The sequence below is a fragment of the Saccostrea echinata genome, unplaced genomic scaffold (genome assembly GCF_033153115.1).
Source record: "Saccostrea echinata isolate AGI-Se365-2 ecotype Australia unplaced genomic scaffold, CSIRO_AGI_Sech_v1 ptg000029l, whole genome shotgun sequence".
NCBI lineage: Eukaryota > Metazoa > Mollusca > Bivalvia > Ostreida > Ostreidae > Saccostrea > Saccostrea echinata.
Window position 1 is genome coordinate 38,974,244 of NW_026889778.1, and position 10,926 is coordinate 38,985,169.

Below are 10,926 nucleotides of genomic sequence, written 5' to 3' on the forward strand. Positions count from 1 at the left end.
GGAGAATTTTTCCTTGCCTGCACCTAGGCTGCATGTCCTGCAGTGGGTGGGAAACCACGACGTAAGGATTAACACTTAACTGCGTGACTCTCGAGCAAACGCTCTAATACTTTGACATAGGAGCCCCAAAAATCATCTTGAGCTAAACATTTCAATTCATACACTTCCCTGATGAAATCTTTGGGTGAAGCAATCAAAATACATTAACTTAGTATTAGAAAACATTAGGAATTCATACTGCACATGTAAAAGGGAACAATGAGCTGAGAGGATCATCACCATTTAAATAATGAACACAGCACACACTTTAAGAATAAAAAAATAGATCATGTATTAGTCTTCTATAGATTATGTAGAATTCCAAATAGAATTAAAATTATACATGCAAGTCTAACACAATCACAATATGCAAGAGTTGATATTATGCATTTTTACTCCTAAGATTGATGGAAATATATTTGTATCCCTTTTCAGAACTTTGACATGCTTTGCGAGAGTCAAGGTCCAAATTACTGACTGTTCCAAATTATGTTTGTAAGGTGGGTTTCCTAGTTCCAGCTCGTGGGTAACATTGTGGTAAAATCCTAGTGGTTTGGCCTTGATCTGTATCATTTGACATCTGATATGAAATTTCACTTACACGTTTTAGCAATCCTTCCACTATGAACTGTTGAGTACTTCTCCCTGATGTTTCTTGAATAAAAGAACCACTATTCTTTATATATCCAATTTACTTGAAAAGCGTCATCAGAATATTATACCGATGATTTCTTGTTTAATACTTTTCTGTGGTCTCTATATAAACGTATCCTTTACACATCTATGTGTTTTCTGTTTTTACTCCTCAGACATCTTGGTGGTTACGGTCCTGCTGAGTTGTTTACCTCCATCTTATGCCCTGTGATAGAAGTACATGTACAAAGTCTATGAATGGTGCACAAAATATTTTCTGTTATATATATATATATATATATATATATATATATATATATATATATATATATATATATATATATATATATATATATATATATATATAGAATCTTAAATTTAAACAAGTACATGTAAACAGAATTTAAAATAGAGGCCGATAGGCCATATCGCTAAATCGGTTAATTATTAAAGAGTTTAAATAAAAAAAAAATGTCCCGACATTTAATCTCCACTGCATTGCCCTACCCCCAGGCAGATGCATTGAACACATTTGTATCTACATCACCTGAGGATGCTTCTCAATAAATTTTACTTATTATGGCTTTCTTATTCTTGATTTTTTTAAACTTATCCCTTAAATTTCTTTGCATAACTTTGATCAACTGTTGTGACCCCACATTACCGGCAGGGGTCATGATTTGATATTACCATGATGAAGTTTCTTGATTTTGATTGTATTAAATGCGTATCCTATATTTTTAAATCTTATATAATTAATATACTACACTGTAATATACGATAGCTTTTAATTCAAGATGACGGTAGATTTTGTAACCAAATACTGTACGTATATACATAAATCAACGCATTCAAATCGTACATGTGTGTGTTTGTTGTAGGGGAGAGGGGTAAAAAATTATCTTGACAAAATGACTCTGCTTGACAACACAGTTTTCACAATATTGTTATTTGATTTATTTGGTTTCTTTTTAATATGAGAACATTAAGAAAAAATCTTATAGGCCTGTCTGCAACAGGTTTGTTCTCCGATTCTAAAAACCTGAGTTCTGGATTTTAATGTTCTATAATTTGGGTTATTTAATTTTCACTCCTAGGGACCTGTGAACAAATTGATTTACAATAAATCTTCAATTATTTCAATAGAATAGAAGCCAAATTTTATAATTTGATGAGAATCACTTGCCAGAATTTTGTCCTAAATTCTAGCAATTACAGATTAAACAACGGTAGACTTTGACTCTCAGTACTCATGATCTAAAGTGATCGTACTTTGTTTTTTCACAATACATGAAATTGAAAGGTTGCCATTCTTATTCCCTATAGCCCCAGTTAAACAAATAAATACTAGTATATCCTATTTCAAAAGCGTTGTTCTTAAAAAGCGCGGGCTAATCTTTGAAAACGTTTTTCTCACATTAGAACCCGAAAATATTCGTGCTTGATATAATAAAAATATAAAATAATAATAAATAACAATAATAATATAAAAATATACAGACATTTCTATTGGAAATGAGGATTGTTTTAATTATTTTATAAGTGTTTTTGTCACATGTATCAATGCGTTAATTCAAAAAATTATATAGAATGTGTTGTTATGATTCAAAAGTATTCAAATATATAATTTTAAAAAATCAAATGAGCAAAGTAAAGGATGCACGTCGTACTAACATGACAATTGTGTGTACCAACACTAGTAGAGGGAGCACACAAATAAAAAAAGGAAAGTACATGTAGACCTTCATCAAATATAAACCCATTTCGTTTACAAAAAATTCACTTGTTCCATTTATTTATGTTGATATTTTTTAAAATGTTCTTCACTTCTTTATCAACAAAATATCCAACAAGATAGAAACACATTCTTCATAATACGTTTCTAACTTTCCAAATAAATGCGACTTACCATTATAACACCAACAAATTCTTCTTTGATTCTTCCAAATGCCTTCATCTTTTTAAACATGTTATAAATGAGTCCTTTTCATCTGCATGCATTATGATCCAATGTATACAGTAACTCTGCCATCATTCAGGTAGTTGTCATTGAGTGTTTTTAGTATATTCCATTCAAAAAGCTTAGATATAAACTTTATCTTCCATGTCTACTATAAACAATACCATGCGCAGTCTTACTTCCTGTTACATGCGTAATTCCAACTCTCATTCGATTCAAATTATGATGTTGTAACACGTGCGGGCTCTGATGGTTAACAGAGATTGCTATTAGTTTCATCCTCCTTTCTCCAGTATAAAAACTTTTGTTGGAACATGTAAATAACTTCACTCTTACAATCACTCAATATCTCTCTCATTCTCACTCTCTCTCAAAAAAAAAATTTCTTTTTCTATAACTTTTGTACATTTATATTATGTTCTATAAGGTGTATATGTAAGAATAAAAAATGTTACAAATGATATTTTTTATTTGAAAAAATATTAGTATATCTTTTTACTTATCATATCTTTTTACTTATCTATTAATTGGATATTTAAGATAACTTTGGGAGAGAAAAAATCTTCAACAAACTTTCCGGTCAACTGTTACAGTAACTTAGTGTGAAAGATAAACATGAAGAAAACTAGTATTAATTGTAACGGGGACCGTTACAGATGTTCCCCAAACGCTCCCCAACTCCCTTTTGGTGTCTTATTTCCTGTAAGCTTCATTAAATAAGGCAATTAAGTATATTGGTCATATAACGCATTTCACGCGCGCGCACGTGCATGCATGTGCAGGTTGACCATGTCATTCCGTCTATACTATAAATGCATCTTTATATTCTCAGTATCAAAACATTTCATCAAAAAATATATAAGTTCCGGCTATATCAAGTATATTTGTCATCTTAGCATTGCGCGCACGCGCACCTGTATGCATGTTCATAATGACCATGCCATTTTGTCTACACTTATAATATGTCTGTTTATTCTTAGTATCAAAGCTTTTCATCAAAAAATATAAAAGTTACGGCTATATTAAGTATATTGGTCATTAAACACATTGCACGCGCGCGCATGTGCATGATGGCCACATCATCCTGTCTACACTTTTAATATATCTGTATATTCTTAATATCAAAGCTTTTAATCAAAAAATATAAAAAGTACGGCTATATTAAGTAAATTGGTCATTTAACACATTGCACGCGCGCGCACGTGCATGCATATGCATGCATGTGCATGATGATCATGTCGTCTTGTCTACACTTTAAATACATATAAATATTTTGAGTATCAAAGCATTTCATCAAAAAATTTCAAAGTTACGACTATATCAAGTAAATTGGTCATTTTACGCTTTGCGCGCACGTGCATGCATGTGCATGTTGACCATGTCATCTTGTTCATACTTTTAATATATCCTTATATTCTGAGTATCAAAGCATTTTATCAAAAAATATAAAAGTTACAGCTATATCAAGTATATTGGTCATTTTACGCATTGCACGCGCACGCACGTGCATGCGCGTAAAATGACCTTCGTTCCGCAAATCTACATAACATGCCTAGTAACCCTAAAAAGGTTTCACCTCAATCGGATGTGTAGTTTCGGAGATCACTCACGGACAAAAAAGTACCCAGGAAGAAAAATAATAATAATAATAATAAGAAACAGAGTAAAAACAATATGTTCCCAAACTTCGTTTGGGGAACATAACAAGCGACATAGCAGCTGTAAGACATTTTCATACCACTCTTATAATATAAACAGGAAATCAGATTCGATCAAAGTTGCTAAAAGTTAGATGCGAGTCTTGTTTATTTCACGGTGCATTTTTCGCATAACACAATATTTGAGGTCTTATTATAGAAATTTGAACAATAAAGGCGGTTTATACATTTACCGCTTAGATTGATTGTTTATTTTTTAACGCCGAGTGGGCAATATTTCAGCCATGTTTTGGCGGATTTACTGCTTAGATAAAACCTTTTTTTCTGCTTAGATAAAACCTTTTTGCGTTTCACACGGGGAGGGGGTAGAAGCAAATAAACTTGAACAAAATAGCTAAAAGAGCCATTATAAGCTGCCTTACCGACGACACGGCCGACTCAAGCATTTAAAAGGAAATCACCTGTTTCTATTTATAGATAAATGTACTTTTTCAATTCAAGACATACATGTATGTAATCATTTATAAAACATAATAAAGAAAAGCATAGAAAAGATGCACAAAGAAAAAAAATCAAAACACATAAATAGAAAAAAATGTGGGGCTCGAACTTGCAATCACCATTTTTACATTCCAGCAATCATATCACTGCGCCACGAAGTCATTGATGTCGTATGGATAAATTCAGGACCTCTTGATCCCCCTCTCCCTCCGATTTAGGGGGAAAAAACTTATCCACCTTATACTATATTATGCATTGCATTAAGTGTGGTGTTTGAATATTGAATTTTAACTTTTTTCCAATCCATCTTCAAAAATATATAATACGCTTTCGCATTCAAAAAGATATTCCCTGCTTCAATACCCCTAACGTTATATTAACTGATCCCTAAACAAAATCAGTCTATTTTCTGAACAATAAAAAAAAACATGTATCAGAATTTATTTAAAAGTATTTTAGGAGGTAATATCATGAGCATTTCTTTTCTAGAATACGATACCTCATGTTCCATCCACTGATTTTTGGTGTGAGTGTAGTAAATGAACTTGTAAGTTTCAAGTATTCATTATCACAAAAAATAGTCATATGTATTGCGAGGAGCAAGAAGTTGGAACTGCTATAAACTGATGTGGATCTTGTATTTCCTTATTCTCGCTAATTAATGTAAAGTAAACTGGGTTGACTTGGATAAATAGCTAATTAAGCTAGGCTGCCTGTAAGAATAATAAGAATGAAATGTATTTCTAATGTCTTTAAAATCACATCTTAAATGGTTTTAAATGAGATATTCAATTCTAAGTCTAATGATATCATAAACACACAATCCGTAGTTTTATTGATCAGGATTTGTTAACATAAGCTTTCTAATGATTATTACAAAGCAGGGGGCTTACGCAAGCACGCCAGATCATTGCGTTAACTCCTTGAGTCTTTGCATTTGAAGAGCTAATAATGATCACATTTAGGATGTTCTGGAATGACGTACAAAAAATCATTTAATTTGTCATATTGGTGATCTAACTATATGTTTTTATAATCGTACAGCTAAAGAAAACACACTTATTGTGATAAATTTCCATTCATCAAGCAAAATAATAGAATCCGCCAAAGCTTTAGTACATGCATCAGAGATCGACTTATCTTGATTACGAAGAAGATACATGCTTTTGTGTTTCTCATTCTGAAATGTTGGTTTTAAATGGTTTTAAAATGTAACATAATAACTTTATAAAAAGTAAAATATAACGTAAAACACTCCAAAAAATATATTATTAGTGAATACACAATAATGTACAGATACTTTGGAGTGTGTAAAGAAATTTCTTTGAGTTAGGTAACACGCATTTGGTTCTAATTTGTCCGCACATCGGCAACCAGTGAACTCTCCTGTTGGTGAAAAACACCTAATGACAGCAATAAGATATGGTCTCACAGAAATTATTTTTACAGGTGGTTTTAATGCTCCTAGTTTGAAGCTGGCGTCAGCACTGGAAAAGTCTGCACATTCATTTTATTTCCACTCCGACTATATAATTATATAATACAAGCTGTTAATTTCGTCTAAATGACCAGTTTGTTAATTAATCGATGGGCGCAACACATTCCTCGCTTAGACGGAGCATAACATTTTTAAAAAAAGTAATGTACTTGTGTGTTTATAAATGAGATTTTTCACTATTGTGCTTTTCTTTAATTACACCTCCTAGAAACTTAAAAATCAAACTGTGAATCTTAAATATTTATTTTTTTTCTTAAAATTTCAAGCGTTACCCTAGCTTGAGGTGAAACTGCATTCAACAGAAAAAAGCAAAATAGATCATTATATATATATATATATATATATATATATATATATATATATATATATATATATATATATATATATATATATATATATATATATATATATTGTGGTTGTAATGGTTGTAACGCTGTATTTGATTGGATAAAAAAAATACGTTATATCGTATAAAATGGGTTGCCTATACGTCACAATGACTTGCGTCAAAAACGTATCGATCCTCCTGACGTTCCATTCAAATTTTGTACAAATTGAAGTCATTTTTTAAGGACAATCATCTTTTTTTCTCACACCAAATGAATGAAAATTAAATTATGAGGAATGAATTCAATAGGTACCCAACTTATACGGTATAAACTGGGTTGGAACAGTTTACGCTTTTTTATGAACCGCTTCGCGGTTTTTAAAGCGTAAACTGCCCCAAACCACTTTATACATGTACCATATAAAATGGGTAACTCCTTAAATATATATAATTTCGATATTGATTTTTAATTCGTTTCCTCTTTTTCAAAACATTCCAAAAAAAAAATTACAAAGATATGTTCCAAAGAATTAAATTATTAAATACAATGTAATATGCCTTTTAATTTACTTCTTTCCTCGTTTTTATAGCTTATTTATGTTGAAAAGATCTAGTGCATCAAAAGTCGTATATTCGGAAAAAGAGTTTATAGGGCAATGACAATAAATTGCAAAAACGACAAATAGCAGCATCCAAAACATAAATTAGTCGATATTCAGGTTCAAATTGGCAGACTTTTAAGCAGCCAATGAAGCTTGACATTTTGACCCAGTAAAGTTTTCATTTTTGCTAAAGGTAGAGAGTGCACGTATTTAATGCGTGGCACGTCAATGTGCATCAATCTGCATCGTTCCGGTAACTTGTGAAACAGAGAATTTCGGTTTTGTCAATGAAAAGTAAATTTGTTCAACATGGTCTAGTTCGTTAAAAAAACCCACTTTACTACATTCTGCGCGGTTATGGTCACTTTGAATTCACTGACCACCCAATGCGCACAGACGACGATACATGACCGATAGTTTGTGTAAATTGTAAGATTGTATGATTAGATCACCAGCGTCGTGGAGTTTCTCCCACGCAGGAATGAGTGAGTGTTACTTTCATCGTAACTGAATCCAAGCAATTAGTAGAGGAAATCTCTCTCTCTCTCTCTCTCTCTCTCTCTCTCTTTCTCTCTCTATGATATTAATTTAAGCGCTACTGATGAAACGTATAATATTTTTCCTTCTTGTTTAATTATTTTCAAAGTCTTCGTGGGTCTTTTTTACGCTTTTAAACAATAGTGAACAACATATTTCTTAAATCCTGGATCTCCTCGCTCTAAATTGTTAGGGTATATAAAAAAACTCACAGAAATGTGGTGAAAATGTAACAAAAAATGTTTTTTGTTTGAAAATTTTGAACGATTTAATACGTAAATTTTTAACTTTCGATACATACGTGTACATGTACACGTATGTTATGTATGTTATACCACAATTTCTGTATCACACTTTATAGGTAATACATGTACGTGTACAGATACTAGTAGTTAAACTTTTTTTTTTTCCTATCGATTAAAAATTTCGAGTTATAAACTTCTTCACAAATAAAATATGTTAATTAACATTTGAATTTCACTATATAGAACATGCATTTTGACTTATCTTGATGTGATATTTACTCCAAGTTTCGCTATTTAGTTAAATGAATAGATTTATTCTAATATGCAATATTTAATTAATGTTGATTGTACTGAATACAGATCTTAGTTAGTTATTGATGTAAATGTTAAACCAATATGAGCCTGCCATTTCAAAAAAAAAATAAATCATATCAGATTGTCCAATAAATGTGTCAAAAACATTGTGAACATGCATTGACGTTGGAACAACAGTGGGATGGGAGGTCTAGGAGGGGTATGCAGCTCCTAAATCCTCTTATCGCAAAACATTATTTAATAAGGACCTTGCCCCCCCCCCCCCCCACTTTCCCACCGCCCCTTTGCCACAACGAAGTAATATTCCATATCTCTCACACACAAACACCACACTTTTATTTTACTTTCGAAGATTGACTGTATTTTTAGTGATTTCAAACGGCCCTTGAAATTGATAGTGATGCATTTAGTTCTAATAAAACAAATATTCTTCTGAGAATTACCTTGAGCAATACTAGTCCTCTACCGGAAGATGTAACATAAAATCTTAGAACTCAACAAGGTCATAATCCCGTCAAAAGTCATCCAAGTGGAAAAAATCTAAACCTCATCTTACATGTACGTGTAGCTTCGTAAAATAGACAATCACCTTAATATCTGCCAGCGTGTAAGGAAACAGTGCGGAAAACTCAGTGAGACAGACTAACAGACAGACAAAGGGACAGCTAGACAGACGAACAGACTTGGAAGAAACCTACAGTGCCTTCGTTTTAATCGATAGTGGACGAAAAAGTATACATCTGTTGTTTTTTTTTATTCCTCTTCCCATTTTGTTTCTTCTCTTTTCGTAGTTATTTAACATGCAGCTACCGATCTGTACACCCTCCCCCATGTTAAGGAAAACACTGCATCAATTTAGTAAGTTATAATGGTCATCTTGTGTAATTTATTTGTCTGTCTATGTAGTTTTCGAAAATAACATTCACAAACTAAATTAAATTGATTATTCATTTGTTTAAATCAACACTTCTAGATTTTAATCATGGATTCTAAATGGAAAGGATAACTTAAAGAACCCATAAAAATTGTACCAATTTATTTAAAATTCCCTGGCTCAAGGGATAGCTGTCAAGACCCCTCCCAGCATTCCCTTTCCTAAAAAGTAGAAACCTAGAGACGGTCTGCACTGTACGGTACTTAAACTGTTAAATGTCCTTGCCATAGGCATAGGCTTCAAGTTTAATTTTTTTTAATCATTTATTCAATCAAATGTTCCATACCTTTGATGTTGCCAGACCGAGTTATATTGGAAGTAAAGAACGAGGGCGCTTTCGTTTGGCATTCGGTAAAAATATAAGCGCACTTAAAAAGTGAAAATTTCATTGATTTGTCAAATGAAATTTTAGTATTTTTTATGTATCGGGTCCCTGTCAAGTAGGAAAGGGAAATATTTTCCCGATATTGAATTGGGTAGAGGAATCATTTGGTACAAAAAGTTACATTTTTAAACACGTTTTTCTAAAAATTTGCTATCTCTGGGTCATCTCTTCATGATTTTGAAACGTCATATGTTTGCATTTTACTTAAAAAAAAAACACACACCTAAAATGCATTTGTAAAAAATGCATTATTCCTGCAGATCGCACGCCAAATTTACTTATACGATACGTTCTTGAGTATAAGTATGCATCGACATAGCCCTACTTGGCTGTAATCGCACGGCTTTTTCCGTATCTTTTTATTGTAAACATTTTGTTGGTTTAAAGGACACTTGCATTATATCGTGGGTTCTTGCAGTGTCGTTAGGACTACAAATTTCCGCAAAAGTTATTATTTTCTTTAGACCCTGTTACATTGTCACGATTTATGCTACGATTACCCATGATTGCCGTTATTCGCCAGGTCAGTCTTACGATTTTTCCATAGGGTGTGGTATTTTTTGCTGGAGCGGGATACTACGATTCTGTTCCACAAAATACGATAGAAGGACGAACGGATCCGATTTAAGTACCGACTGAGACATTTACTTCGCGAACGGGCTAGATCTTTCTACGATTATAAAGGATTAGACACAGCTACATGTACATGCGGTACTAGTGCAAATGGCTACGTTAAGGCACAATACATACACGATATTACTACATCTAATTATAATGATAAATAATATGATATATAATAATATTTTTTGACATTTTACCATTTTCCTTTTTTAACTTGAGACAGCTACCCCCATCCCCACCCCTCCAAAACGACACCTCGTACCTGAATGCTAGTACTGCCAAATGTGAATTCTACGTATTAGCTGTAGGTCTGGCAATAAAGACATGCCATTACACACTACATTTTTTATAGAATTGTTTAAAAAAGATTAGCAAAACTCACTGTATAGTTCAGACAAGTTGTTCTATCGTACAGTAATGATTTCTATTTTCTATAGTTGCAGAACTGTAGCTCTCCGGAAAAAAAAAAATCTGCAACTATATTTTCTATTGCCAATATTTTTATTAATTACTTATAATAGTTTACCTAAAACATTTATACTGTGAAAATTGAGATTTGTCTATCTCTTAACATATAAGTCTTGTAATTGTTACAGAAATTTCAGATGCAGAATTTTTATAATCAAATAACTATCTTTTTTCACTAAAAATAATAATGGAAAGATAACTT